The sequence below is a fragment of the Lichenostomus cassidix genome, chromosome 8, assembly GCF_008360975.1.
Source record: "Lichenostomus cassidix isolate B80296 chromosome 8, HeHo_3.0, whole genome shotgun sequence".
Taxonomy (NCBI): domain Eukaryota; kingdom Metazoa; phylum Chordata; class Aves; order Passeriformes; family Meliphagidae; genus Lichenostomus; species Lichenostomus cassidix.
Window position 1 is genome coordinate 29,363,896 of NC_139489.1, and position 26,901 is coordinate 29,390,796.

General features: G+C 44.2%; 1 long non-coding RNA gene across 2 annotated transcripts in view; it reads right to left on the reverse strand.

Annotated features, from left to right (window-relative positions):
• Window positions 1-1,364: 1,364 nt before the first annotated feature.
• LOC146434229 (uncharacterized) overlaps window positions 1,365-26,901 on the reverse strand; it is a 36,006-nt gene continuing 10,469 nt past the window's right edge. Inside the window, exons 4-5 of one of the 2 annotated variants that reach the window (XR_014853870.1) lie at window positions 5,726-5,818; window positions 1,365-3,524 (exon numbers count right to left, since the gene is read on the reverse strand). This is a non-coding gene — a long non-coding RNA (uncharacterized LOC146434229). Of the gene's footprint in view, window positions 3,525-5,725; window positions 5,819-22,975; window positions 23,789-26,901 lie in introns of those variants that run through there. The other variant, XR_014853871.1, reaches the window with a different exon arrangement.

The following is a 26,901-nucleotide window of genomic DNA, read 5'->3' on the forward strand; positions in this document are numbered from 1 at the left end:
TGCAACTGCAGTGGTTGGCCTATGCACAGGGACAGTTCCTGTAAGGAATGATCTCAGCTATGCCTAAAAAGATAAATTCCTATTTCAATGCTCCAGTCTTGGGTAGATTTACCTCCTGCCTTGAGAATCCTGAGTCTAAAAGCAAAAAGCTGTCTGTTATGAAGAAAGGTGTCAGAAATAATGTTGATTCCAGTTAAATACAAACAACAACACATTCCCAGCTTGAACTGCAGCTCAGTGAGATGAATGGGCTTCTTCCCTTCACATTCAGCCATCTCTGGATCAGACCATTCCTGTTTATCTAGGCACTGTGTTGAGACCCAGAATAAGCTGCTCCTTCAGTATGAGAGGCCATGCTCCAGACACAGGAGCATAATCAATTTTCCTATTTCTCCTGTTTGTGTACTTCATTTCCATTGGGAGATTTTCTGAATCCACTGATTAGGGTGCCATGTATATTAGCATGTATAATAATTCCAAAAATGCAGGGCCTGCACTAGCAGGACTGCTGCTGAAGCTGATGGGTCTGCTGGCAGAGCTCTGCATAACTCCTTTCTACCCCTGCCCACTAATTAACATATAACAACAGTAATAAACTACTTTTCATGAGTTTTAGAATCCAGTCAGTAAAATATGGATGGATCTTCTTTGCAGATCAGTAAGTACTAGTAGGCAATGTCCCAAATGTGTTCTAGAAGCTCTACTGTAGATGGCCTTATGAAGAAACCAGTCTTGATGGCTTTCAATTAGAAAAATAAAACATCTGGAAGCAGAAGGTTTGCAATCGCTTGCAAAATAAAATATTCTAAGGTTTCAGTAATTTGTTTTAAACACAGGAGTTTTATTTCACCGATGCCAAGGTTGTTCAGCAGAAGGGGCCTACAAAAAAGCTGGGGAGAGACTTTGTACATGGAGGGACAGGACAAGGAGAAATGCCTTTAAACTGAATGAGAGTAGGTTTAGATGAGATACTGGGAAGAAACTCTTCCCTGTGAGGGTGGTGAGGCCCTACCACTGGGTGTCCAGAGAAGTTGTGGCTGCCCCTGGATCCCTGGAAGTGTCCAAGGCCAGGTTGGACAGGGCTTGGGATAATGGAAGGTGTCTCTGGCCATGGCAGAGGGCGGCACTGGATGGACTTTAAGGTCCCTTCCCAACTAAACCATTCCATGATTGTATGTTTTTTAATTATTTAACTAACAAAACTTTTCACAAATAAGCAGGCAGTAAGATTTTGCTTTCAGGGCAATGTGGCGTTGAGTCCTCAATAAGCAGCTGCAGCCCCAACGGCACAATGGAAAGGCAAAGGGCTGCGCTGGGCGTGCGAGCCGAGCAGGCAGCGCTGGGTCCGGGGAGCACGCAGGAGCAGCGTGGGGCTTGGGGGACAGAAGTCCGGTGGGAGCCGTGGTGGGACGGAGAAACGTACGGACACAGTCTCTGGTCTTCCAGGGAGATTTATTAGGATCTTCGGGTTAGGGTCCAGGGAAGGCGAAGGGGGACAGGAAGCAGGGGAAAGATGGAGAGTCTGGAAGCCCAGAGACTGCGACCCCCAGCACACTGTGGCAGGGGTTTATATGGGAAGGGAAAAGGGGAGGGGGTTAGCTCCGAAGAGCCAACCCAGGAAAGTCTGAGGAGAGAAAGGCAGGGGTACACACCAATAGACTTCTGATAGGGGAGAGTGCATAATTCAAGAGAACCAATTACATACAGAGCTAAGGAGAACAAAGGAGAAAGGCAAGCCACCTAGGGAGAAGGCAGGGGAGAGACACACATTGCTACAGGGCAAGACATCAGATAGAAACTGCAGTGGTACCACTAAAACTTTTGATTTAGTGCTCAGAGCTGTTTTCTCTGTATATTGAATGGAGTTTGGACGTACAGAGCTCAAAGGCACAACTGCCCTCTTCACAAGCAGTTGTGTTATTTCATAGAATCCCAGAATAGTTTGGATTGGAGGGGACCTTAAAGACCATCTGTTTCCACCCCCTGCCATGGGCAGAGATGCACTGGATCAGTTTGCTCAGGGCTCCATCCCACCTCCTTTCATTCCCTTTTTGGGCTCAGAATCACCTGTTACCCACTATTCCCATTTGGAAGTGACCCAGTTGTAGTGATTTGTGGCTCTCTAAATTATTCATTTTTATTAATCAAGCAGAAGCTGCTGCACCAAATATTGCTCCCGTAGCAGAGTCACAGCCCTGCTTTCGATGAAAGCTTATCTCCCAGTGCCAGGCCATGGTAACAAAGGCAGAGATTAGATTTGCTGTCTTAGGCAGAGACATTTCCTGGAGCTTGTGGGCCAGAACAAAGCAGCGTGTACATAAACCCAAAGGCACAACTCAGTTATTAAACTGCTGAGAATTCTTCTCCTTTGAGCTCTGAAATGGAAACAGTGGCTTAAGAATGGGGTTGAACTGTCTTCAGACCAGAGCAATTTTGCTAGAGAACTGAGGAAGAATTTGGGAAGAAAAATTAGTTATCTCTACAAAAATGAAAATCAGTTCACTATCTGAGTTGTTTACATTCTCACTGGATTTGGCAGAAAGGTAATACTGAAACAAATACTTTGACCTGCTGAAAGATGGATAAAATCAAGAAGTTGTCCACTGTTTATTTTCAATTGATATCAGTAATTATAAATTTAAATATAAATTATGAATTTAAATTATTTTAAAATTGGCCTGGCAAAGAAAGAGGATCTGATTGGGTTTGATCTAGTTAAATCCACTTAAAGTCTTGAGGAAGTTTGTAGCTTTTAGAGAGCAATCAAAAGCATGGAGAATATTCATGTGACCAAGGTAGCTTGAAACTGCCAAAGATCAATTTTATTTTACTGTTAAACAAAACTCTCTTTTCAGAATATATTCTAAGACCTTATTAAGTGGGGAGTGAGGATTAGAACAAACCTCAGCAGAACTCCAGCTCTCATGATCAAACAGATCTGTAATCTCTGTGCAATGCCAACCTTCAGGATCAAACAGAACTGTTTAAACCACAGCTGTGTACAGTTCTGGAGAATCAGCTCAGATTTCCTAGGGGGCAGGCGCCAGACATGGAGGATGTGAGAAGGAAAGAATAAGTTCTGCTTACAAGAGGTGGCCTAGTGCGGCACCATTGTGTTTGTCCCTCTTGGGAACAGCATATTTGGGACTTGCCATCACTGCTTCAGAAGGTTAGGCTGAGTGGGGAAGCAGGAATTCAATCATCCTCTGCCTCAGGCTGCTCTCTCTGCCACATGAGGTGGCCAGAATCTCACTGAAGTACTGGGGAGAGGAGCAGAAGGTAAATGCCATCCTGGGAGCATTGCACACAGCATGGTACCCTGATCCAGAGAGGGGATGGTCCCACTGGGCTCAGAGTGGGCTCACTGGAGCCAGGTTTGCAGGGCTGGTCCCAGCACTGGGGAAGTATGTGAAGTTCCTTGGATGCGTCCAGAGGAGGGTGACAGAGCTGAAGGCAGGTCCTGGGAAAGGCAGCTGAGGGCTTTGAGCTTGTCTAGTTTGGAGAGAAGGAGGTTGAGGAGCGACCTGAGGAGGCAATGTGGAGAGAGAAGTGCTGAGCTCTTCTGTCTGGGATTCAGGGTCAGGATGGCTGGGAATGGTTCAAAGCTGTGCCAGGAACAGTTCAGACTGGACATTAGGAAGCATTTTAGTTCTGAGGAGGTAGTCCAACACCAGAACAGGCTTCCCAGAGAGCTTGTTTGGACAACACTCGAAGTGATGCACAGAGTGGAGTTGTTGGGGTGTGTCCGCAGGGCCAGGGGTTGGACTGGATTATCCTGGTGGGTCCCTTCCCACTCGGGATATTCTGTGACTCTGTGACCGGGTCAAAGCACAGCTCAGGACACCGCTGCTTTGACACCATCCCTCGCATTCTTTTCACACGGTTTTAAGATTCCTAAAAGGCTCTTTAGGGAAGTAAGCAAAATGTGCGAAGCGTCCGGCCCTACTCGTAAGTTAAATTCCAGCCATGCCTGGTGCTGCCGGCTCATTGCACAGCACAGCCACGAGGTGGAGGCCTTTACAACGCTTAGGCCAATTACACCAATTAGCCCCAAAAAGGGCATTTCCCCTACCCGCAGAGCCCGGGGCTGGCCTGCCCGTGTGAGGGGACACGGGCCGGCGGTGTGAGGGGACATGGGCCGGGGGTGTGAGGGGACATGGGCCGGCGGTGTGAGGGACACGGCAGAACCAATGCATTTGTGCTCACAAACACAACTGTGTGGCTGGGCCTATTTATACTTTAGTGACAGAGATTCTTAGTCACAGACTGATGCCTTAGGGCTGAAAGCGTTACTTTTGAAAGCATAGAATGATAGAATAATTTGGGTTGAAAGGACCTTGAAGACCACCCAGTGCCACCCCCTGCCATGGGCAGGGACACCTTCCACTATCCCAGGCTGCTCCAAGCCCCAGTGTCCAGCCTGGCCTTGGACGCTTGCAGGGATCCAGGGGCAGCCACAGCTTCTCTGGGCACCCTGTGCCAGGGCCTCCCCACCCTCACCAGGCAGGAATTGCTTCCTAATAGCTACTTTAAACCTGCCCTGCTTCAGCTTCAGGCCATTAACAAAGCCTAAGTTCCACAACCCCCCTGACTGGCATCAGCTCCATCTTTAGCCTGTAACTCTTAGCTGATGCTCTGCTCTCCCTTAGTTTGGAGCTGTCTGCCCTGGGACTCTTACCAGAACTGAAACCAAGCAAACAGTCCACAAACGTTCTGGGTCACCTTTTTATTCTTCTAAACATTTCAAGTATATGGCAAACCTCCAGACCATTAGTGCTTTCCCCATTTTAAAAGATAAAACCTAGAGTTCTGAGGAATTTCAGAAGGTTATTGGTTAAATTAGAAACAGCTGTGCCATCCTGAATTGTTTCAACTTCCCCCACATTTTTGCCTGTAGTTTGAATTACATTGTATTTTTGTCTTAGCAGAAGAGTTGAAGGGCAGAAAATTACATGAAATTTTGTCTTAGCAGAAGAGTTGAAGGGCAGAAAATTACATTTAATACTCTAGTGGTTTTTTTTTGCTTTGGCATTGCAGCAGCTGTAATTGCTTTAACTGGGATTATAAATAGTCTATATATAGGAAATAACAGGCCATGGATCTAATGCAGACTTGAGAATTAAGTATATTAATGTAGTGGGAAATAGTATTTTTTCCCAAATGCTGGAAAGGACTAAAGATCTTTGTGCCATAATCTGATTAAATGCAGAAAGTGTCTCCTTCAGGAGGAATAATCTCCTTCAATATATGTGGTTGACAAATTGTCAAACAAAATAGGCAGCTCCTCCAAGGGCTATTAAATATATGGTAAATGTAATGCACAAGAGATTGTAATTTATGCTACAACCCCCAGAAATCCTGCTGGGACTTCTTCTGGGCCATCACATCCATGAAGTCAATCTCCATGCCCCATTCTTTTGGGAACAACCTGCTGTCCCTCCTGAATATTCCCCCCACCACCACCATCTGCTGCTATTTAACCCCCCTGGCAATTGTTGAGCAAACAGACTTCCCAAGTCTCTATGTTTTATAACTAGTTCCACATCTCAGATTTAGCTGATCCCATAACAATAAAAACTTTCATAAATAAAACAGAGTCCAAACTGTGAAGACCTCCCACCTTGGGAGCATTCATATGCTTCCAAAAAAAACCCAGGCCAACAGAAAAGAGAAAAAATGCAAAACCAAGCAATTTTAAAGCAGTTTTAACACATTCATCACTTACTTGTTTCCTTTGTACTTCCAACTGATAAATCATGGCATGCAAATGCAGCCACTCCCTCTGCAACACAGCCCTTCCAGATCTTCCGGAAGGCACCTGCACCAGAGGGCAACGGAGAATGTTCATTTCCTTTCACTCTCTTTGATTTCCTGAGCAGATAAGTCAAAGGCTGGAATGTCCATTTTTTAATCAATACAAATATGCTGATGAAGCACAGTCTTGAGACTACAGTTTCATATTTAAAGTCTTGCTCTACTATTACAGTAATACACACAGAATTGAGAGAAAATTTCTTGTGTCGTTTAGAGGCACAAACCTTTCTGTAATGCTGAGGATTCTGGTGAGAAGAGGTGTGTGAAACAGTTATTCAGCTCCTCACAGAAACTAGTTTGGATTTAGGCCTTGTGTTTACCTAGTGTAAGTGTTCTCCAACACAAAATATTCACCCCTATAAGTCAGCTTTGTATTCACTGACCTTCTATGAAGTGCATGCTTCGACAGGGATATGAAAATAATATTTTCACTTTAAATTCAATGCAAAAACATGATGGCAGTAGAAAAAGCAAGTCCCAGCCACATTTGTTACATTAACTTCTCTAATTAACGGTTCTACATTGTTGTATGAACAGTATAATCACTGCAAAGGATCAGGCTCTTCCCAGGTTCTTCCATTAGACTCAGATTCCTAAATACATGAGTCCTCACCTACTTGCTATAGAGAGCAAGGACTGTGCCATGACTGCTTCACTGGCAAACAAAAAAGGAATCTGTGAAATCCATTTTTGAGCAGAAATGAACAGGTAAAGTGATCATAGGTGGCCACAAGCTGCTTGTGGGTTTCTGTGCTAGGCAGGGTATTATTTTCCTGAGTGCTAAATGTATATATTTAATAAACCAAAGACCAACCTTGCTCCAGAAGAGCTTGTCTTGCACCAGCAGCAAGGCAGATGTTTGCACCAATTCCTCCCCCTTTCCCATCAGCTTTGTGTACAAGACACTTTGGTATTCTAAGCACATAAGGATCTTGCTCAGTATCTTGTTCGTGCTCGCAACACATATTGAAATCAGGAACTGATAAGGTGAGGAGCTTTGATATGTACAAGGCTCGGGGTTTATTTAAATCAAAGGAGCAAAATGCATGATATTGTCTGGAAGCATAAAAGAAAAGGAATGAGGATAATAAATACCTCAGAGGCCAGAGACATGTCAAAATACAAATTGCTTATGTGAGGTTGAGTCACACCTTGCAACTGAAGTGAAAATGAAAGATTTTAAATTAAAAAGCATAAAAGTCAACCCACAAAAATACTGGCTAAAGGAAACACAGACCCGTTCTGTCATTGTCCATTATTAGTCCCCAGGATATCAGCAAGTAATCTCAAAATGACTACACAGGAATACAAACTCACAGGTACACTCCCACACTTGTAGGCAAACTAACAAGTAATGCAGAGGAAAAGAAAACAGAACCATTCAGGCTAATTTTTAGCTGGTTGTAAATGCAAAAATGCAGCATGGAGTGCATTGATATGTTTGGGATTATGCCAAACAGGTTAAGTAGCTCCTTCTAAAAGACTGAGAATCTCTGTTGTGCAACAGGGATAGAACTGAGGTTAAATGTGATAGACACATAGATGAAACGATATACAGATACACAGATATATAGATATAGCCCCCAAAAGGAAATGCAGATTTTGCTTCAGTTAGCAATAGAGTTATGACATAGACAGAGCAAAGGTGCAGTAAATTTCTAGGACTGGGGAAGATCACAGTATCTTCAGAAGGAACTGGATAACTCAGGATATTATAGTAGAAATTAAATGATATTTCACAATACAAAGTCATGCACACACTCTTGGGGTGCAGTTACAAAATTTCCAGCTGGAAATGAGAAATAAATTTAAAAAACAAAATTTAAAAAATTAAGTATTTCTGTTAATTTGGAAATGCAAAATATGTCTATAAGTTGCTAATGTGGTGCTCTGAAAAAAATACACAAGCAAATCCAGACATTGGCATGTTGGTAGCAGCTTTCCATTAAGACCGTGGAAGTATTAAAACTGACAATGTGAGATTTCATTTGAATATCATTTTGATCATAGAAACTTCTAAAATTTTCCAGATGAAAGGAAGTACTAGAAAAGGCCTCAGGAAGGATCATAAAAGGAGTCAGCTTGTTTACATTGAAAAAAATTAGGAGAAAAACTATACAATCCAAACTAAATACTGGCAGGAAGCTAACCAGCTGGTCCCAGTTAAGTACAAGCAGGTACAGAACTCGACTCTGAGCTGGTCACTCAGTGGGTAGATGGACCTTTTAAATCTGCAGGTAAGTTCTGGAATAATTTTGGCAAGTTTATGCCCTAACTTATAAGAAACAGATGAATCTGAACAGCAAAAAATCCACTGGTTGCTCTCACATATTGCCAGTTGCAGAACCACTGGACTGAAGGAAAGAAATCCTTCTGTAGATTATAGGGTATTAGGAATACTGCCAGGTAGTGAAGGGAGTCAAAAAAGGATACACTTAAATGTGGATGGGGCTATGGATACGTTTATGCCTAAAACAGAAAGGCTCATTTGAGTCCTTTCTGATTCGTGGATTATGAATATTAGCACAGTACCCAAGCTTCAGCTTTGTTTCATCCCTTGTGCAATGTCCCATACTGGGGACAGCTGGACTGGGAGGCAAGGCACAAACACACAGCTCAAGGCTGTAAACTTCAGGCATTCCAGCCAGGGGAGAATTCCTACAGCAGAGGTTTTACTCAGTGCACGTGAGAGGCCAGGAGGAGATATCCCCCACCCCCTCAGAACCAAGGTCAGGAGACCACATTCAGATGGGAGTTCTCCTGGCACAGACACTTAACCACAAAAAAACAGAAAAAAATAACTGAATTTCTTTGTTCTCCATTCATCCTTTCTAGGTTCTGCCAGTTAGAACATTTCAGGCATTTTCAGCTTCATGCAAGAAGCAGGAACACTTGGATCTCTCACTATGAATTTCTCAGGTTAAACACAAGGGGTACAGAGTAAAGCAGTTTTCCCTTTGCCAAAGAAATGCTGTCTTTTATTCTCCACTTCAATAGAAAACAATTTTTTCAGGAACAACCTTAAAGGTTTCCACTGCAGGAGTTAAATAAGTGGTGAGAGGCCTGCCATAAGCACCACTGGGACCAGCTATTCAGTGTGGATAATGACAAGCATGGGACTCTCCTCTTTAGTAACACTGCAACCCAAATCTCACAAATCTGAAAGCAGCTGCTCATACCCTTGTGCTGTGCTCTAACCCCAGTGCTGAGTAATCCCATGGATCCAACCTTAATTCCATCAGAGCTGCCTTTTGTTCCTCTGCTCTGTCACTCCTCCCATTTCAATAACCAGAGAGGCTGTTAAACCTGTAAAGCTTCTGATTTTTGTGTCTCTCATCTTGTGACAAAAGCTCATCGTGCACCCTGGCAGATCTTCCCACTGGCCAAGGATGGACATGTGTCAAGGACACATCTGCTGTGCCAAGGTGGGAGCATCCAGCTGCTCCAGCCAAAGGACATGTTGGAGTTCCAAAGGTATTTGCTTTGGCAACTTTGCTTAAGGAAGATTATTTTCTTTGCAAAGCATTAGCATGTGATTTATTGTTAACTTTATCGATTTACAGAGCCATCTTTTTGGTGAGGACAGACCTAAACACTGGCCCACACTGTAAAAAAAGTCATCACTTTTATTTTCCTAGGGCAGAGACTCAAATTCAGGATTTCTGCATCTTGGCCTCAGCCCTGTCCCTTAGGCAAGATTTTTAACTCCTTTGTGACCCAGGTTGTTTTGCTGGCGATGGCCCAAACCACTTCAAATGTTAATTAGCATTTTCAAGGTACCTCAAAACCAAAGTCTACAGTCCTATATCTCTGAGCTAATGCCAATGAAGTGACTCAACGCTGAGTCTCCAGACAGCAACTTCCCCTGCCCAGAACCCAGGACACGAAGGGAGAGGTGGAATCTGTTGGATTTGTTTGGAGCGGGCAAAGGGGGAATGTCTACAACAACCTCAAGGGAAAGTGCAGAGAGGATCAAGCCAGACGTTCTTGGAAGTGCACAGCCATAGGCAAGAGGCACAGACACCAGGTGGACATGGGAAATTCCAGTTCTGTACCAGTTCTGTACAGTTATTTCACAATGAAAGTTGTCAAAAATGTCCAGAGCATGGACTGAAGATAATCAGACCTAGACTGGACAAGGCCTGGAAGAACCAGACCTAACTGAATCTTCCTTGAGCAGGAGGTTCAACCTTGATGGTCTCCAGAGGTCCCTTCCAATCTAAATTATTCTGGGATTCAATAACAATTATTCCTTTATTCTTAGATTACTAAAATTCCTAGATTACTCAGAACAGAAAAAGGTAATTTGTGCAAAATCCCACCTCTCTCCTGCTCCCAGGCCTTTTTCCTATATTTTTGCCCAAGGCCAAGCTCAACCTTCTCTGGGAACACCTTCAACTTTTCTACTTTAGCTGTGATTAATTCATTCCTTGTTGGATAGCATTGTTTGTTTTCCTGCTTCATAGTGCCAGGTGGATATTATGTTTTGGTAATCCAGACTTTTTTGTAAACTGCCCAAAAGTCCAGGCCCAAGGATGTTCCTTCTCTGCTGGTCCCCAGACATAGCACTAAGCTCTGTGGGCTGTGTATTTTTGGGTTCTTACATTGGAATTAGGCTGCTTTCTAGCAAGAACTCCCAACTCACCCATTTTTAGTGTATGGATTCAGATGTTATTTACCAGCAGAGGTGTTTCAATCACCTTTCAAAGTTGGTTAAATTGTAATGAAAATAATAATGAACAACAGGCACTTCATTAAAAAGGAGATAGGTTTGTTCCTTGGCTCAGATTAAGGTGCACTGGTCATTTAATTTATTGTTTCACTGCTTTCAGATTATATTTTTATGTTAAAATAGTCTCCATTGTCTCTCTCTTCCCAGAACTTTTATCTATGATGCAACTTTTTTCATTTAAGGATGAAATTTTTTCCATGAAGATACTGAAGAAAAAAAGCAGCCAAAGGACTTGCAGGAGCCACAATTTGCAGTTCATTGTTAAAACAGAACCTGGTACATCTAATTCCCTGCTCCTCAGCCCACTCCACCTCTTATACAGGCACCTTCCCCAACAGCTGGGAAAACCTTGGGATGGCTGCTGATGTGGAAGGCACGAAGGGGGATAGAAGCAAACCCTCCCAGGGAGCAGGGAGTCTTACAGCTCTCCAGGAAATGTTAACATTGTTCCATCAGTGGAGCAGCTTTGCTCCTGCTTTGCTTCCTTAGAAGTGTTCCTGCCATCTCTGCTCATCTGCAGGCAGAATGTTTCCCTGGACCATCCCTGGGGATTTTCCTTTCCCAGCCTGCCTACATCACTCAAGCTGCTACGGTCAACATTTGGTTGGTATCTCTCTCCAGCAGTAAAGCGTTTTCTGTCCACTGATAAAGGCTGCACATTGGGAAATGTTGTAAAGTAGCAAATAGTTCTTGCTTAAACAAAGAGAAGCTCAAAGAAATTAAAATTATTTTGAAACCAAAGAACCCATCACCGGCAGCTAATACATATTATCTGCACTTCTATATTGAAAGCTGCATTACGAGTATTAAGGAAGAGAAAGAACTGGGAATGTTCCCAAAGTTCACTAAATCCTTTGCATTCCAGAGAGAGATCAATTTCTCATTCATATCTCCATCAGGAGCTCTGTGTACAGAAAGGACACAGCTCTGCTTTCCATGAGCATCAACATTGCTCACATATTTTTTTCTCCACTTGTGCCAAGTCATTAAAATGCGAAACAAGAAATACTGAGCACAAAATGATTGGGGGATTAACAGAGACGTTTCCTCTCTCCAGTTTCTGTCTGTGCCTCTCCTTCCTTTCAGACTCACTCTACTGTTATTTAGCCTGAGGTTCGATGATGTTTGAATTATTTAGCTTAGTCTTGTAGGGAGATGGACTCACAATTCAGTGACATTTCTTTCCCCCACTTTAATGACTCCAGAGCTCCTGTTAAAATGTAGGACCTTCCCTTTTACTGGCCCGTGGAAGGCTGTACTTCCACCACTGGGAGGAAGCCAGAGGGGAGCCTGGCTGCTGTGCCTGCAGCTCTTCCCCAGGTGAGGAGGTGGTCAGAGGAGGGAATGCAGGCTGTCAAAACATGGGAACAGGTCAGCCCTAACAGAAAATATTTGCACCAGGGTCCAATCCCCCCCAGTTCCCATGCCCAATGATAATTTTGTCCAGTTAAACAGGTCAGAAATATCTCCCTCACTCCACCTAGGGATGAGGTTGGAAGCAGAGGAATCTATAACTCCTTTTCTTGTCAGATAACTGCAAAGTAACTTCTGGAATAGTTTCCTGCCACGTAGAAAACAATGCCCTGGCAGCAGGGCCATGTGTGAGTGCTCTGCAGGGAGAGCATTGTCTGGCATGTCAGTGTGTTTGTGTACACAAATATTAATGAAAGAGAGGCCAAACAGGAACTGAACTCTCTCTGGGAACTGCTCCTCCATGGCATACCCAGGGAAGCAGGGAATGAAACATTCAGCAACTGTGCAAAAATTGCTGGAAAACTGTATTGGTTTGAAAACAAACCAGTGGGAGATCACAAGTCAAGATTGAAATTAAAAATAAGTGAAATAATACAAGGAAAAGCACTGACAAAGTCAGATACAACCTAACACCCTGTTAGGGTGGTAGTAGCAGTCCAACTGAAGTAGTCCAGTTGAAGCGGTGATCTTGTGAAGGTCTAGTCTCTAGCTGAAGATCCAGTGGTAGCTCTCGTCCTCTGGGAACCCAGTAGACAGGGCTAGCTCAGGCAGTTCCAAGGCCAGGTTATATCCAGGTGGGAACACCTGGCTCCTCCCTCCTGGGCAGAGCATCTCACAATGGGATAAGTCCATGAGTCACACGGTGGGTCCCTGATGGCCCATTGTCTGTCATCCGGGGTGGGTCATTAGCAGGTGATAGCAGCTAATGGCCCACAGCTGGTGGTAATAGAATACTTAAATACATCTATATTGCAACCTAGGACAAAAACAACCACCACTATGTTGTACTGTGTCTATCTTTTCCCTCTGAGAAACTCCACAAGTGTGTTTATGCTGCTCTCGAGTGGAGTTTCACGTTGGTTTATTTTGTGTCACTGCAAACTCTAGCGTGATTTAAGGCCACATGAAATGTTTTGTCATTTGCTTTGGATAATTGTTGGAAGCCCAAAGTGAATGGATCCTACACACTGTGGGCAGCCACAGCTTCTCTGGGCAACCTGTGCCAGGCCTCACATGACAATTTCTTCCCAATATCCCATGTAACCCTGCCTCTGGCAGCCTAAAGCCATTCCCCCTTGTCCTGTCCCTCCAGGCCATTGTCCAAAGCCCTCTCCATCATTCTTGTAGGCTCCCCTCAGGCATTGGAAGGCCTCCCTTCCCAAACACTGACATCAGAACATCAAACTCACACATGATGTTATTATTCAGGAGGAACTCCATTTCCCATACCTCAGACAGGAAAAATGTGCTTTCTAGGGATGAAAGTAAGTCATTTCTTTTTTAAAAGCTTCCTAAAGGTGACATGGGTTCCATGGTTATTGTTTTATTATAGAAATGATCAAGTGCCAGGTACTGGCTTTGAAAGAATGGCCAGTGTGCTGAGTGTGAGGCCCCTTTGGAGGTTTCTGGAAGGTGACACCTTTTAAAAGTCTTACTTCAATTCTTGCTGTGATTAGAAATTCTGTAGCTCTGACAGCAGTGTGCCATCTGTATAAGAGGACCCTGTTAGAGTATCCATCTGCTAAGGAAAGGATTACTTCATCAATTCTTACAGTTTAAAATCCCCAGGACTGGGCGATGTATTTACCCTGGGTGCTGTGAAGGGAGGGACACAAGGCAGCAGAAGAGCTGGAAATTTCTCTGCCCAAATAACCAGACCATCAGCATCCACTAAGGTTTTGATGTGATTTAAATGCTTAAAAATGTGCCATTGCTTATTTTTTATTACATTACACCTCCCTCTGGAGAGACCCAGCTCTGCCAACAGCGTAATGCAAGGCTGGGGTTTCAAAGAGCTCCCTGGCAATACCTATAGAAATGACAAAACAGCTGCAGGAAAACCTTGCTTTAAAGATGATGTTATTTCATATTTCATGTGAAATACATAAACCTGAATTCTGGCTGTGTCAGTTTTTTCTGTTCCCATTTATTGCTTGAAAGATCAGGCTAATACTTACACAAAGGATTCATTAGTGAATTTACGAGAGGATGAAAACACCCAGAACAAGGAAAGGAATTTATTGTGCTTTGAAAAGAAAGTGGTTGGGAGAGGAGAAGAAGCAGAGAGAGAGGCAGAGTGATATGGCTTTAAAGACAGGCAATCCAGTGACTTTCTGAATAATTAAAATAAACTTTTAATCTTTTTCAAAGGAAAATGAGATGGGCTCTATCCAAGCACAGGAAGGTTTAAAGATACTCTGTACTGGTTTAGTAGTTCATCTGCAGGAGGTTAGGAAAAGTGTGAACATCTCTGAGAGGAAAAGGCAAACGAGTCAAGAGAGAATGAAAAAACATGCACAAAGCTTTTGGAGAACATCATAGAGTAGCCACAGCATTGAACCAACACCAACCCCTCCCAAGGCTTACAGACATCCCAGCATCTGCAAAGAGCCCTGCTTGGGGCACACAAGAGTGAGAGGCGCCAAAAGCAGCCTGTGACCGTGGAGCTGAATGGAAGGCCTGGGAGCTTCCCAGCCAACTGCTTCAGGACCTTCCATCCAAATTCATCAGAAAACTCAAGCCCAAGTGAACTTCAGAATTCAACACCTTTATTCTACCACAAGTGCATAGGTTAAGAAGATACTACATTTCTACTAGCCAAGCTACTTGAGTTGTGCTCTCACCAGGTGGCACACACTTACCACATTGTATCCCCACTACTGAATTTATTTTAAATGGTTTTCATCAAGCTAAAATGTCCAAAACCTCCATTTTAACAAAAAGGAAAGAAACCTAGTCCATTCATAATTAAAACATCTTTGGTATATCCTGCTTCAGAAATAATTTTGGTTTTGAGAATATTTATAAAGGGAATATCTTTCATGTAGGAGTAGTTCTGCCCACGTGCTGTTCTTTGTAAAGTGAAGGAAATGAATAAAAAAATTGGCTGACGTGTGAGCACCTTTGGATAAAGCGTTCTGGTATAAAAATCCTGGTGCCAAAGGCAGGATCTCCACTGTTCCCTGGCACAGGAGCTGATGAATCAGTGCCTTAGGAGCAGAAGTGATGGAGTGTGACTTCCAAGGCAGGCTCAGGAGCCTCCTCGTGGACAAATTCTGTACTCCAGGTCACTATTTTCCCATCTCCATACACAGATGTCAAACTGAGGGGCAAAGAAGTCAAGTAAGTACAGCCTTCTCAGAGTTTGCTGGTAGGAGGAATCCTATCAGTTCTGTGGGATACAGCAGTTGCAGTAATATTGAAAAATAATGCTTTGGTTTCACAGAATCACTAAGGGTGGAAAAGACCTCCAAGACCATCAAGTCCATCCTTCAAATCCCACCATGCCCACTAAACCATGTCATGAAATGCCACGTCTCCTCATTTCCTGAACTCTTGCAGAGAATGATGACAGGGACAGGGATTTCTTTACAACTCACCTCCCTATTAAGAAAGGCATCAAAATGAGGCTTGCTTAGCATGAATTAGCAGTGGTTGATGTGCATTAAAATGTTTAATCTCATACATACAACCACAGGTAACTCTCATCTCTGAGTTGTTGCCTCCTGCCTTCCCCCAAGCATGCCTTCCTTCCTCGTCCATCCCAAACCTGAAGAGAGGAATTTGCACCCAGGATTTCAGGAGGAAGGCAGTGGGAAGAAGGGAAGGGGAGCCTCTCCCAGTGCTGGCCTCGAGCAGTTTACTTCAGTGTCAGGAAAGGAGATAACTCTGTTTACATTCCTGTTCCCTGGAAAAATCACGAGATTATTTAGATGATGTCTGGACAGTGCTCTGAACATGCAGAAGAGCCACATAAAGCTCAGCTTTATGAGGAATAGTCTCCCCTTTCTTTTTAATACTCAAATTTCCAAACACACACAGGCAGCCAAAATGCAGAGGTGAGTATGCCAGCAATGCTGGGTAAATCCCTGGCATCACACATCAATCTGCTCTTTCATGTGAAATTAAAGCCTCCTCTCTGACCAGAGGGGAAACAAAAAGTGGGCACAGAACAGGCAAAGGAGAAACAGAGACTGGGGAGAAAGGGATTGGTAGAAATTGGCCTGAGTTAACCTGTCTGCTCGACTCTAAGAAAACCATTTCTCACAGAAAACCATTTTCTGCCCAGCTGCTGTCACATGAGCCACAAACATCCCAAGAGGCACCCAGCAGGTCCTCATCAACCCCATGCCACGTCCAGTGCCCTTCATTTCCTCCTGCAGCTTCCATAGGGTGTCTCCCACCTAAAATCCAGTGGTACAAGGTTCTGTGACTCATACTTACACAGCTCTTCTGGAGTCAGCTGGGAGAAATCACCCTTTTTCTGCACTTGCCATATATACATACACAGATAAATAAAATTTACAGTCTGAGTTTTACAATATTTAAGTCAGTTTGGATGGCAAAGCAGCCTGAAATGTTGAATTAAAAGGTATTACAGAAACATTATCAGTTTTAAAGTGAAATACTTGAGATATTATTTGGTTTAATGAAATATTGTCCTGGATTTTCACCCATTAACATGCAAACCTCTGTAAGTGTAGTGCTTTTTCCAATTAGAACCTTGATTTATCCAGGATGGAGGTTAGACGCATGATAACACTTTCACTTGGCTTAACAACTCACCCATTTCAGAGGCAGTGAAGCACTGCTCCTCCTCAGTTACACTCTAGCTGTGCTCCTGCAACACCAGAAGGAAATTAAGAGGAAATTAAGCTGGAAATGGACCTCCCTGTTCATCAAATTCAGTGTCCAGTTGGCACAGTCAGTGTTTCTGTATCACCTTGGGAATCTTGTGGTAGCCTGTTGGGCCTCCAGGTGGAAATAGGTGATTATCAGGATAAACAGCAAGATAACTGTGCTGGGGCTTGGGGTGGAGGCCATTTCCCACACATTTGAAGAAAACAGTCCCAGGGGATTAAAAGAATTTCACAACTTTTTTTTTTCTTCTTCATAAAATCTACAATAAAAACAGACCATATTAAGCAGAAATGAGCCTACCAGAACTTATGAATAACTTGCATTCTTCCACTGGAGCCCAGCCAGCTACCCTTGGAAAAAAAATCCTGTTTACTTTGTAGTGAATGTGAGAGACATGCAGTCTGCCAGAAGCTGCTACAACAGTAAAAACACAGCCAGGGGCTGTCACAAATGGGAAAATCACAGAGAAAGTTAACTTTTTAACTTCAAGGACTAAGATTAAAATAATATCTATTTGATTAAAAGTTATTTACTTTATCGCACAGAAGACTTAAGTTGCCTTTACATGAAAGCTGTTCTAGTTCAAAGGCAAATTTCAGCAGCTTCTTCAATAGTTAGTGTGGGTCTTAATATTTTTATTAGATTTACAAAAGAAATGTCTTTCCTTGTTGCTGCCAGTTGGGATGAGGTTAATATTTCGCCCTACAACTGCATCTTTCTTTCCCCAAGCCTCAGGCAGGATGGTTGCACAAGGAATTCCTGTCAGTGTCCTCGTTCAAGGCGCTTCCTAAATCCTCGGGGAATGGTAAGACATGCTTGACCTTCTGGCTCCTCAGCAGTTTGATCCTAGGGTGATTCCTACATAAATTCTACCCTAAGCTGTAGGTCTGGCATTTCAGAAATTGCAGAAAACGTATTCCCAGTACCCGAAGCCTGAATACTGAGGCCTGATTAAGTGACAAGCTCTTTGAGAGAAAAGAGAGGGTAATACGTAGCCTTAGAGCTCCTGTGTTTTGTGCTGTAAATTGGGATTTCTTCCTTCCTGATCTTCAACAAAGCTGGATGATTTTTTTATAATTTTCACTCCTTTGTGCACAATATTTGTATTCTTTCTCTCTTGGCAAAGCTTATCGTAACCGTAAGTTGAACATGAAGGGACTTTCTCCTGTTCATTTATGTTCTTGATTCATCTTTTCATTTATCTTATCTTTCATAAGCAACTTTCCTTTTGTCCCACAAAATAGTCAAAGGCCCATGATGGGGAGATGTCTGTTGTCCCACAGCAGCCCCTGCACCCCTGCTGTCACAATCCCTCACTGGCTCTGATAGATTTTCCCATTGTCCCTCTCATCCCTTTGGAGCCCATTTTCTAGGCTTTGTTGTTTTGCTTTATACTTAAGACCAAGAACATGTTTAAGTCTCTTCCTGCACCCGAATCCAAGAATGGGTGACCTGATAACCCCACAGCGGCAGTGAAAACAGGAGACAAATGTCACCTCAAAGGGACACTTAAGCATATCTGGCCCTGTCAGGAACAGGAAATACCAGGAGTCTTACGTCAAAGATTTCTAACCTAAATCTGCAGACCCAAGGGGGCTGGAATGGCTTGAATACGGTTCAGATAAACATCCAGACTTTGTGATGATTATCCAAACTCTTTGGGAATGTGGAAGTTGTGAGGTTCTCTCCTCAGTAGTACCTTGGGCGCATCCTGCACCTTGAGGCCAGCCCTGATAAGGCTGTTTGTCGGAAACCAACTGCAGCAGCATTAATTAGATCACATTGGTAGGAAGCTGTGAACCAAGGGATGCTGGAGATGTTGCCAAGTGGCTCAGGAGAAATAAATCAGATTTGTCCAAAACACAGTCTCATACCAGCCGTTGGGAAGAAAATTAACTCTGCCTCAGCCAAAACCAGCATGAGAGACTATGAATATCTTCAGTGCAAGAACAGTGGAAATTATTCACTGTCCTAGAAAAGCAGGATCTTCAAAAAAAGAGAGAAAACCATTTGAGCACCTCCTTGTAGCAATTCAGAAGTCAAGTAACTTTGATTTGACTTTGGAAATTAAATCAGCTGTATCGAATTAAGGCCAGATTAATCCTGATTACGATTAGCCACCCAGAGTCTTAATACAGTTTGACTAATACATGTTAAAATTACATTTTTAGTTAATTTGGAATATTTCTTAAGTGCTCCTGCAGAGGTGAATCCTAAATCTCACTGCTATTAATCAGCCAAAAGAAAGGAAGCCTTTAAGCCTTGCATTTAACTGGTCTTTCTCCGTTTGTTTCATAACATCTTCACTGTGAGATCTTCTCAGCATAGTGCATTAAAAAAACCTGTTTGGCTGCAATAGGCAAAAGCCTGGTAGTCTGGATAAATTACTGTCGGGGGTTGAGTACCTTTGGAATTTCTTCCCATTCCTGTTACTAAGCAACAAATAGTTGGGTGTTTTAGGGCTATCAAGTCTTTTGTAAAAGACCAAAGGTGTGCTTGGGAGGGCAAGTAAGGGAAGAGCCAGCCCTGGGAACACTCTCTCGTGGTTCGGACGCTGAGGGGAGAGGCTGCTTTCTTTGCTCTTCACCTGCGACCAAAGCGAAGCCAACTGTGCCCTGTTTCTTCTCTTCGCCTGGCTGGGTGAGCTTTGATTCAACCTTTCTTCCCATGGGGAAGGGCACGTTTCCCCCCCCCCCGGGCTGCGTTCCCTCGTGGCTGCTGCCGGGAGAGTCCCGCGGCCTCTGCTGCCTGCCCCTGCCCTCTGCCGCACGAGACCGCGGCGTCTGCTGTGACTGCAGAAATCCTCGCTGGCTGGCTGGGGAGAGGGAGAGAGCCAGCGCCCGCCCCTGCTGCCCTGCTTTCTCGCTGCTCCGAGCTGCTTCGCTGCCCTGCCTGCTTCTCAGCCTCTTCCGCCATTACCAGCTGCCTGAGGCTGACCTGACCCTGTGCCACAGCGCCACCTGCAGCCGCTCGGCAGTCATCGCACCTGCCCTGCCCGGCCGGGAGCTCAACAGCGCCCCTGCTGCTTGCAACCGTGATTGCACCACACGGGAGAAGGTTCAGCAGCTCACGTTATCTGCTGTTTGGTTTTCTGGTTCTAGTTGTGGTTGCTATTATTGTTATTGTTTGTTTATAGATATTAGTAAAGAACTGATATTCCTTTTTTCCCATACCTTTCCCTGAAAGCCCTTGATTTACAAAATTAAATAATTCGGAGGGAGGGAAAAAGGAAAATCACATTCTCTGTTCTAAGGGAGGGTTCAACCTCTCTTGGCAGACACCTGTCTTTCAAACCAAGACAATTACACAAGAGAATAAAAAGGACAGGTATTTTCAGAGCTGGTTAGTAAACACACATGGCTCAAGGATTTCTGCAGACAGCCGGAGGATTCAGTTGGTGTTACACACAAATGGACTAATTCATAGAATCTTAGTCTGGGTGAAAGGGGGACCTTGAGGATCATCTAGTTCCAACTCCTGATTAATTATTAATTATGACATGCAAAAAGAGTGGGAAGGAAAATTCACTCTCCCCAGCTTCTTAAAGAAAAGGCAAAAACACCTGAATTTCCATTGAGTCTCAACAACCAATTTCCATAGATTTGGGTATTTATCTTTAGAAGGCAAAAGTCTGGGCAGATACAAACCCCAGTCTCCCTCAGGCTGACTCTGTTAGCATGGGATTCCCACATTGTCTGAAAGCTGCTCTTCCCCTCCAGCTTCCCAGCAGCAACACTGCCAACCCTCGTGTAGCACCACCCACTGACACAGCGAGCCATCGCCTCATTTCCCCCTCCTTCCTGGCCTTTTGCAGGCCTTTTGCATCTCCCAGGTATTTCTTAGGGGTGCAAACTGTCCAGCCTGAATCCAAATTGCTCAGTCTGGAGCACCTCTTGCCAGTTAATACCTTTAAGGAGCTAAAAGCCACCAGCAGAGTCCCTCATCACACCTCCACAAGGGCCTGGCTCACCAAACCTTTGGCTGTTATTCCCCAGTTAGAGTAATTGGCCTCCTAGAGGATATCAACTCTCCCTTCACACTTTGCCTGCTTTTCCTGGCAGGCAGCACGGCTGCTAAATCATGAACACAGACAGCATTGCCAAAGGGCTGGTGCTCCCCTTTCCTCCTGCTGGGACTCTCACAGTTACTCAAACATGCAGAACTGTCCATCACAACACAGCACCTCTCACATTCCACAGAGCAGTGACCACCCCAAATAACCCTAATGACTGAATATGCCCCTTACTATAAAGAAACAGCATTTATCATGGAATCCCAGAATAGTTTGGGCTGGAAGGGAACCTAACGCCCATCTTGTTCCACCCCTGCCAGAGACAGGGGCACCTTCCACTTTCCCAGGCTGCTCCAAGCCCCAGTGTTCAGCCTGGCCTTGGACGCTTGCAGGAACCCAGGGGCAGACACAGCTTCTCTGGGCACCCTGTGCCAGGGCCTCCCCACCCTCCTAGGGAAGAATTTCTTCCCAATATCCCATCTCTCCCTGCCCTCTGGCAGTGGGAAGCCATTCCCAGCTGTCCTGTTAATCCAGGTTCTTGTCCTAAGTCCCTCTCCGGCTCTCCTGGATCCCCTTTAGGCACTGGGTCTGAGGTCTCCCTGGAGCCTTCTCATCTCCAGTGAACACTCCAAGCTCTCCCAGCAGGGCTCCAGAGCAGAGCGGCTCCAGCCCTGGGAGCATCTATATTTATCATCATAATTTATCATTCTCACCAGTCAGGATTTTATATGCCAGCGCTGCTGCATTTAATATTTTTGTAGAGATGATTGAGAGAAACAAGGCACTATTGATAGAAAATTTCCTGACAGGGTCCTAACAGGCTCTCATGGAAAGCCATTGTTTTGCTTTCTTATTTGTTGTCCTGGTGGAACTGTAACCCACTGCTCCACATTATCCATCCATATCTATTCTTATGCAGCAGTGAATGCCAGGACACCCCAGGCTGGCTGCTGATGCCAAAATGCTGTAAGGACATTTACTGCCATTTGGAATATTTTCACTTCAAAGGAAAGGATTAATGAAGATTATGGAAATTATGCTCAATCTCTGCATTTCCACTGACCTGTTTTTCCCCAGATAACACATAATGGTTTGTTAAAATATGTGTTACCTTTATGAGAGAAATGTTCAGTGCAATGCAGAGTGGGAAGTGCAATATTCCAGATGTACATACCACTTGCAAGGTAAAATGCTTTTGAAGCCCAGCCAAACACTGCTGGCACTCAGAGCCACCTTCCTGGGGTGGTGGAGCGCTGTCTGAGGCAGTCTAAGATACCCCAGCCCCAATAAATGTGGATCAGCTCCAACACAGCTCCAGTGCCAGCACTGCCGCTGCACCACTTGAGCCTCACACTCTCCTCACTCCTGGCTGCTCCCCGAGCTGCAGATCCACCATGAATCCATCCTATTAGTGCTCTGTATAACCATGGGATAGCAGGAAAGGAGCAGAGACAAGGCTATTGTGATAACATGTGAGAGACAGACAATTTATCAGACCAAAGACATTAACAATATGCAATTTTTTTTTCTCTTATTTCAATTCTTAAGGGTATCTTGGAGTTTTGTGCCACAATATCTATATTGATGCTAGCACCCCATTTATCTATACTGACCCCACCTTGACCTATATTACCGTAACTTTTGTATAAAGACACGAAGAAAGTGCCAAATCCCAATTACTTGCAGAGTCTTGTCACTCTTGAGAGTAGTCAAACAGTGGCACAAGTCACCTGGAGAGGTTGTGGAGTCTCCATGCTTGGAGATACTAAGAACTCAGCTGAACTTTAGTTAATATCTCCTGACAGCCTCCAGAGAGCCTACCAGTTTATAATTTTCATAGGATCATTCAGGTTGGAAGGGATCTCAATGTCTCTGGCCCAAGCTCCCATTCAGGGTCAGCTCTGAGGTCAAATCAGGAGGGTCCTGAAAATGTCAAAGGGGGGACTGCACAACCTCCAAGGTTTGATTTTCCTCGGCGGGGAAAGGTCGCTCCTTGTATCCAGTCTGATCGTCTCAGGTTTCATCTCTGCTCCTCCCACTCTGCACCACCGTGAGGAACTCCCAACTTTTCCGTAATCCCCTCACAGGTATTCGAGGCTGCTGTGACCTCCCTGCCCCCCAGCTTCTGACAGAGCAAGTGCTCCAGCCCTGAGCACAGGGTGTCCTGCACTGAACTCTCTCCAGTTTAGCCTTTCCTGTCCCAGGAGCCCCAAGCCTGGCACGGATTTGGGGTGTGAGCTGCTGGGTGCTGAGCAGAGTGAGCAGCCCCCACCTGGCACCTCCTGGAGCTGTCCCCCGGCAGGCAGGCAGGCTGGTCTCTGCCAGGCTTCCCCAGGGCACAGCTTTGCCCTGAGCTCACTTTCCTAAGCTTCACCTCACCCCACCTCTCCAGGCCCTTTGCTGGCTCCCATAGCAGCCCTGCCCTCAGTTCACTGCCATTTGCAAACCTGAGAAGACCTTTCTTCATATCTTCCTCCAGGACTCTGATAAAGATGTTAAACAGGAAGGTAGCTGTGGTGCTCCATTTATTATCAGCCTCCAGGCACAAAACCAGCTCTGAACCATGTTTCTGTGAGGATGATTATTTAAGTAGTTTTTCAGAGGATAGACAACCTGATAAGTAGATTGTAACTCTTATTCTGTGTTTAAATTAACAGTTTACTCCTTCATGTAACATAAAAAACAGTTTTAATTTCCTTTTTTAGTATATTCCGGAAGACAAAGGATGTCACAGGATGTTGGAATCATTCAGAGGTGCAAATGCTCTCAATATGCCCATTCACCGAAGTCAAAAGTCTCAGTATCTAACATAATTAATGCAGGTGATTTTATCACTATGCTGGTATGGAAGAGTTCAAGATGCTATGACAAAAAATCATTTGCCTGGCAAAATAATTCATAACTAGGTTTTGGCGAAGTGTTTATTTATTTTTTGAGTTGGTTTTTTTTTTTTTGTTTGTTTGTTTGGGTGGGGTTTTTTTTTTTTTTAAGATCAGTTGCAAATAGAGCAAGCAGTGCCAGCACAATTGGTGGAAACCTAAAGGACAAAGTTGTGGGAAAGTCTGTTAGGACTGCCACATACTTTGGTGGATAACCAGTCTCTCAGATATGCTGAGCTGTGAAGGAAAAGAGCAGAAAATATTCCATCAGTCATTTACCCCCAAGGCCTGTTTATTTCCCTCATAATACCAGACTTGACAAACCAACCCGCACTGTGGAAAGGGAAATGCCCCTTTCCCCCAGGCACAGCCCTGGGAATGCCCTTTGCAAAGGGAAATGCTTGGTGCTGCCCCAGCGTTGTGCCATCACAAATGGAATACACAAAGGCAAGCTGGCTTTTAATTTCTGATAAATAAGAAATGGAATGAGCAGCTTTTTTTGCCCCTGCCAATCAAGCTTTATGTGCCCTGCAATTACCGTTGACAACAGATGGAAAATTGCAGTGACTAAACCCCAGAAGCTGGTGTTTTTCTATTTTTAAATTAGTAGTTTAGTGGATTAAGGTGAAATATTTGCCTAGTGCTGGATCACCCTGAAAGTAGGTTAAACACTGGGTTAGGGAACAATGCTGTGAGTAGCCAAGGAGACACAAAATCTGGAACTAAACCTCTATTTGCAGGTAGAAAGAGATCTGAGAGACACAAACAAAGCTCCTACATCCACAGAGGAGCTGCTCTGTGTTTTATTAGAAGTACCATGTGAGAATATGCAAAATAAAGTGCTAGTGAATAATTTGCACATGCAAATCCAGGCCAGGTGAAGAGCTGACTTTTGATCTTCAGGAGCAGAGCTCTGTGCAATGCCCACGTCTCCATGCCTCCAGGCCTTGGAGCCACACTGCCAAATTTGCCTTGGTTGCTGCTGGGGATTCTTCGTGCTTCCTTTGCCAGAAGCCTTTTTTTCCAGCTTAATAGGAAACTGGACTTTAGTATTCAATGGCTGAGAAATGGCTCTGTTTCCTCCATCAGACAGGAAGAAGGAGTTGGTATGGAAAACCAAAAGGAAATACTTAGACCTGGACTGCAGATTCTGCTGACAGCAATAGTTATAAAAGCAGAGGCAGATCCTGCTTCACATACTCCAATCCTTTCCTTCCACTGCAGCAAAATAACCCAGCAAGGCCACAGCAATCCCACTACTACCTTAAACCATGGAATATCTCTCCAGTGATAGCTTTCTGTGGGGAGACAAAAGCCAGCCAGTTCTGAGCATTGTGTTACATTCCATGTTTTTGGTTTGACATCTCCTGCAGCCTACAGGAGGAAGGCATCCAATCCAAAGCCCTTCCTCAGCACACTGGCAGCCACCACATGCCATGGACAGCAGACATCCTCACTTCCATAGCACCAGGATTAGGAACAAGCAAAGTTCAGTGAGCACCTCTTCATTTGCATTGTGGCTCTATTCCTTTCCAATATGTTCAAGTTGTCAATGCTGCAATTAACATGTCAATACTCCAATTAATATTTTCTCTGCCCGCTGTTCAGCCCACTCTGCTAGGGCAGAGCAGAATCCATGGCTTTTTGTTACTTAAAACAAGGAGGAAAAAGCTGCCAGGAAAAGCTGTCAGGAGCTGCAGCAGGACTGAGTAGCAGGAGCACATCTGCTGCCTGGCTGCTTTAAGAAGAGAGGGAGAGAGGAAACCTCTGGGGTTAGGTTTGACAGAGAACTGAGGCTACAGGAGCTGAAGGAAGTAACAAAGTGACACAGGCAGTGCAAGTCTAAACCTTTGAGTTCAGAGGCTTTTGTAATTCATATCATCATGACTTCTTTCTTGCATGATTCTTAGCTGGATTTACAGGATCCAAGAGTGAAGTGTTGGGGAGGAGACAACCCAAGCTATAAAGAGAAAAGCAACAGGAGATTTCAAGGCTTTGCTGATTCAACAAGAAGGCATGGAATTCCTCTTTCACTATTGAAACAGTTACTCAAAATAGAACTCTTAAAAGTAAGGATATTAGGATATTATTTTGTCAGCAGGATATGCTGACAGCCATCATACTCTCATTTAGTCCTTGAAAAGTGTAGGAACAGGAATGTACCAACCATAAATTGCAAAGGCAGCATCTGCAGGCCTTCATTCAAGGTTCCTAATTGCTCCATGATTCAAGCAGACATGTAGCTCTTTTTATTTGTTATTTGTGCATATTCAGGCAAACTGGCTGGTATTACCACATGCCTGGGGAATGGCCTTTTTCAGGGAGGTGTTGGCATATTTCAGTTTTGTTTTTAGGAGGTCAGTGGTTTGGGACTGGACTGAAACATTCCAAGGCCAGCATAAACATTTCTTTTCTTTCAGATTATCCTTGGGGAAAAATAACAGTCTGGCCATTGCAGCTTTAAGAGTTACAGCCTCACTCCTGCCAGCCCTTTCATCCCTGGCTTACACCAACAGCAGTACAATTCCACAGCCCTCCAGGTACATTTCACCAATCAGAAGGATCAGAGATTAATTTGGAGCTCCAAGACCAGAGGCAGATGCTGTTTGAGAGCATGTACATGTAATACAAGGAGGACAATTATTGCTATAGAAATAGTCCTCAGAGCCTGTAGATTCATTTCCAGGAGTACAGTAATGCTCCAGGTCATTGACTTTATATCCAAAGATGGGCTGTGTTTTAATTCTACACCTGTGGTAAGCACCTCCCCAATGCTCCCTGGGAAGAACTGCAAGCACAAAACCAAAACGGGGTGAACCCTGGTTTCAGTTCTCCTCTAAGCCAAAGAGATATACATTGTCATGAGAAGATGCACTAAATAGCCTAGACCTTCCAAAAATACACATCCAGGAATCCACCTCAAGAAAACAATACCCTAAACCATGAAAAATGGGACTGATTTCCCGTGGGCAGGAAACACACAAATCTCTGGTGGAAGGTGTCCCTGCCCATGGGAGGGGGTTGGAACAAGATGATATTTAGGGTTCCCTACAGGTCAAAGCAGTCTGTGATTTTATTAACACTTCACATGTAACCTCAAGGGACACTGAGCTCAGGGACCCTGAGACAGCTCTGACTGAGGTTGCCTCCTTCCATTTCTGCTAAAAGGCTTTATTATGAGCACTGGGATAATAAAGTCCTTTTGAGTAATTTGTAATTAGGTCATTAAAAGCAGAGATTTAGACCACTCGGATCTTACTTACCTTAGTTGATACCCAAGCAAATAACTCAGAGACAGATTATTTCATAGATGGGTGGAGAGTGACTTTAGGTCACCTGAAAGCCAATTT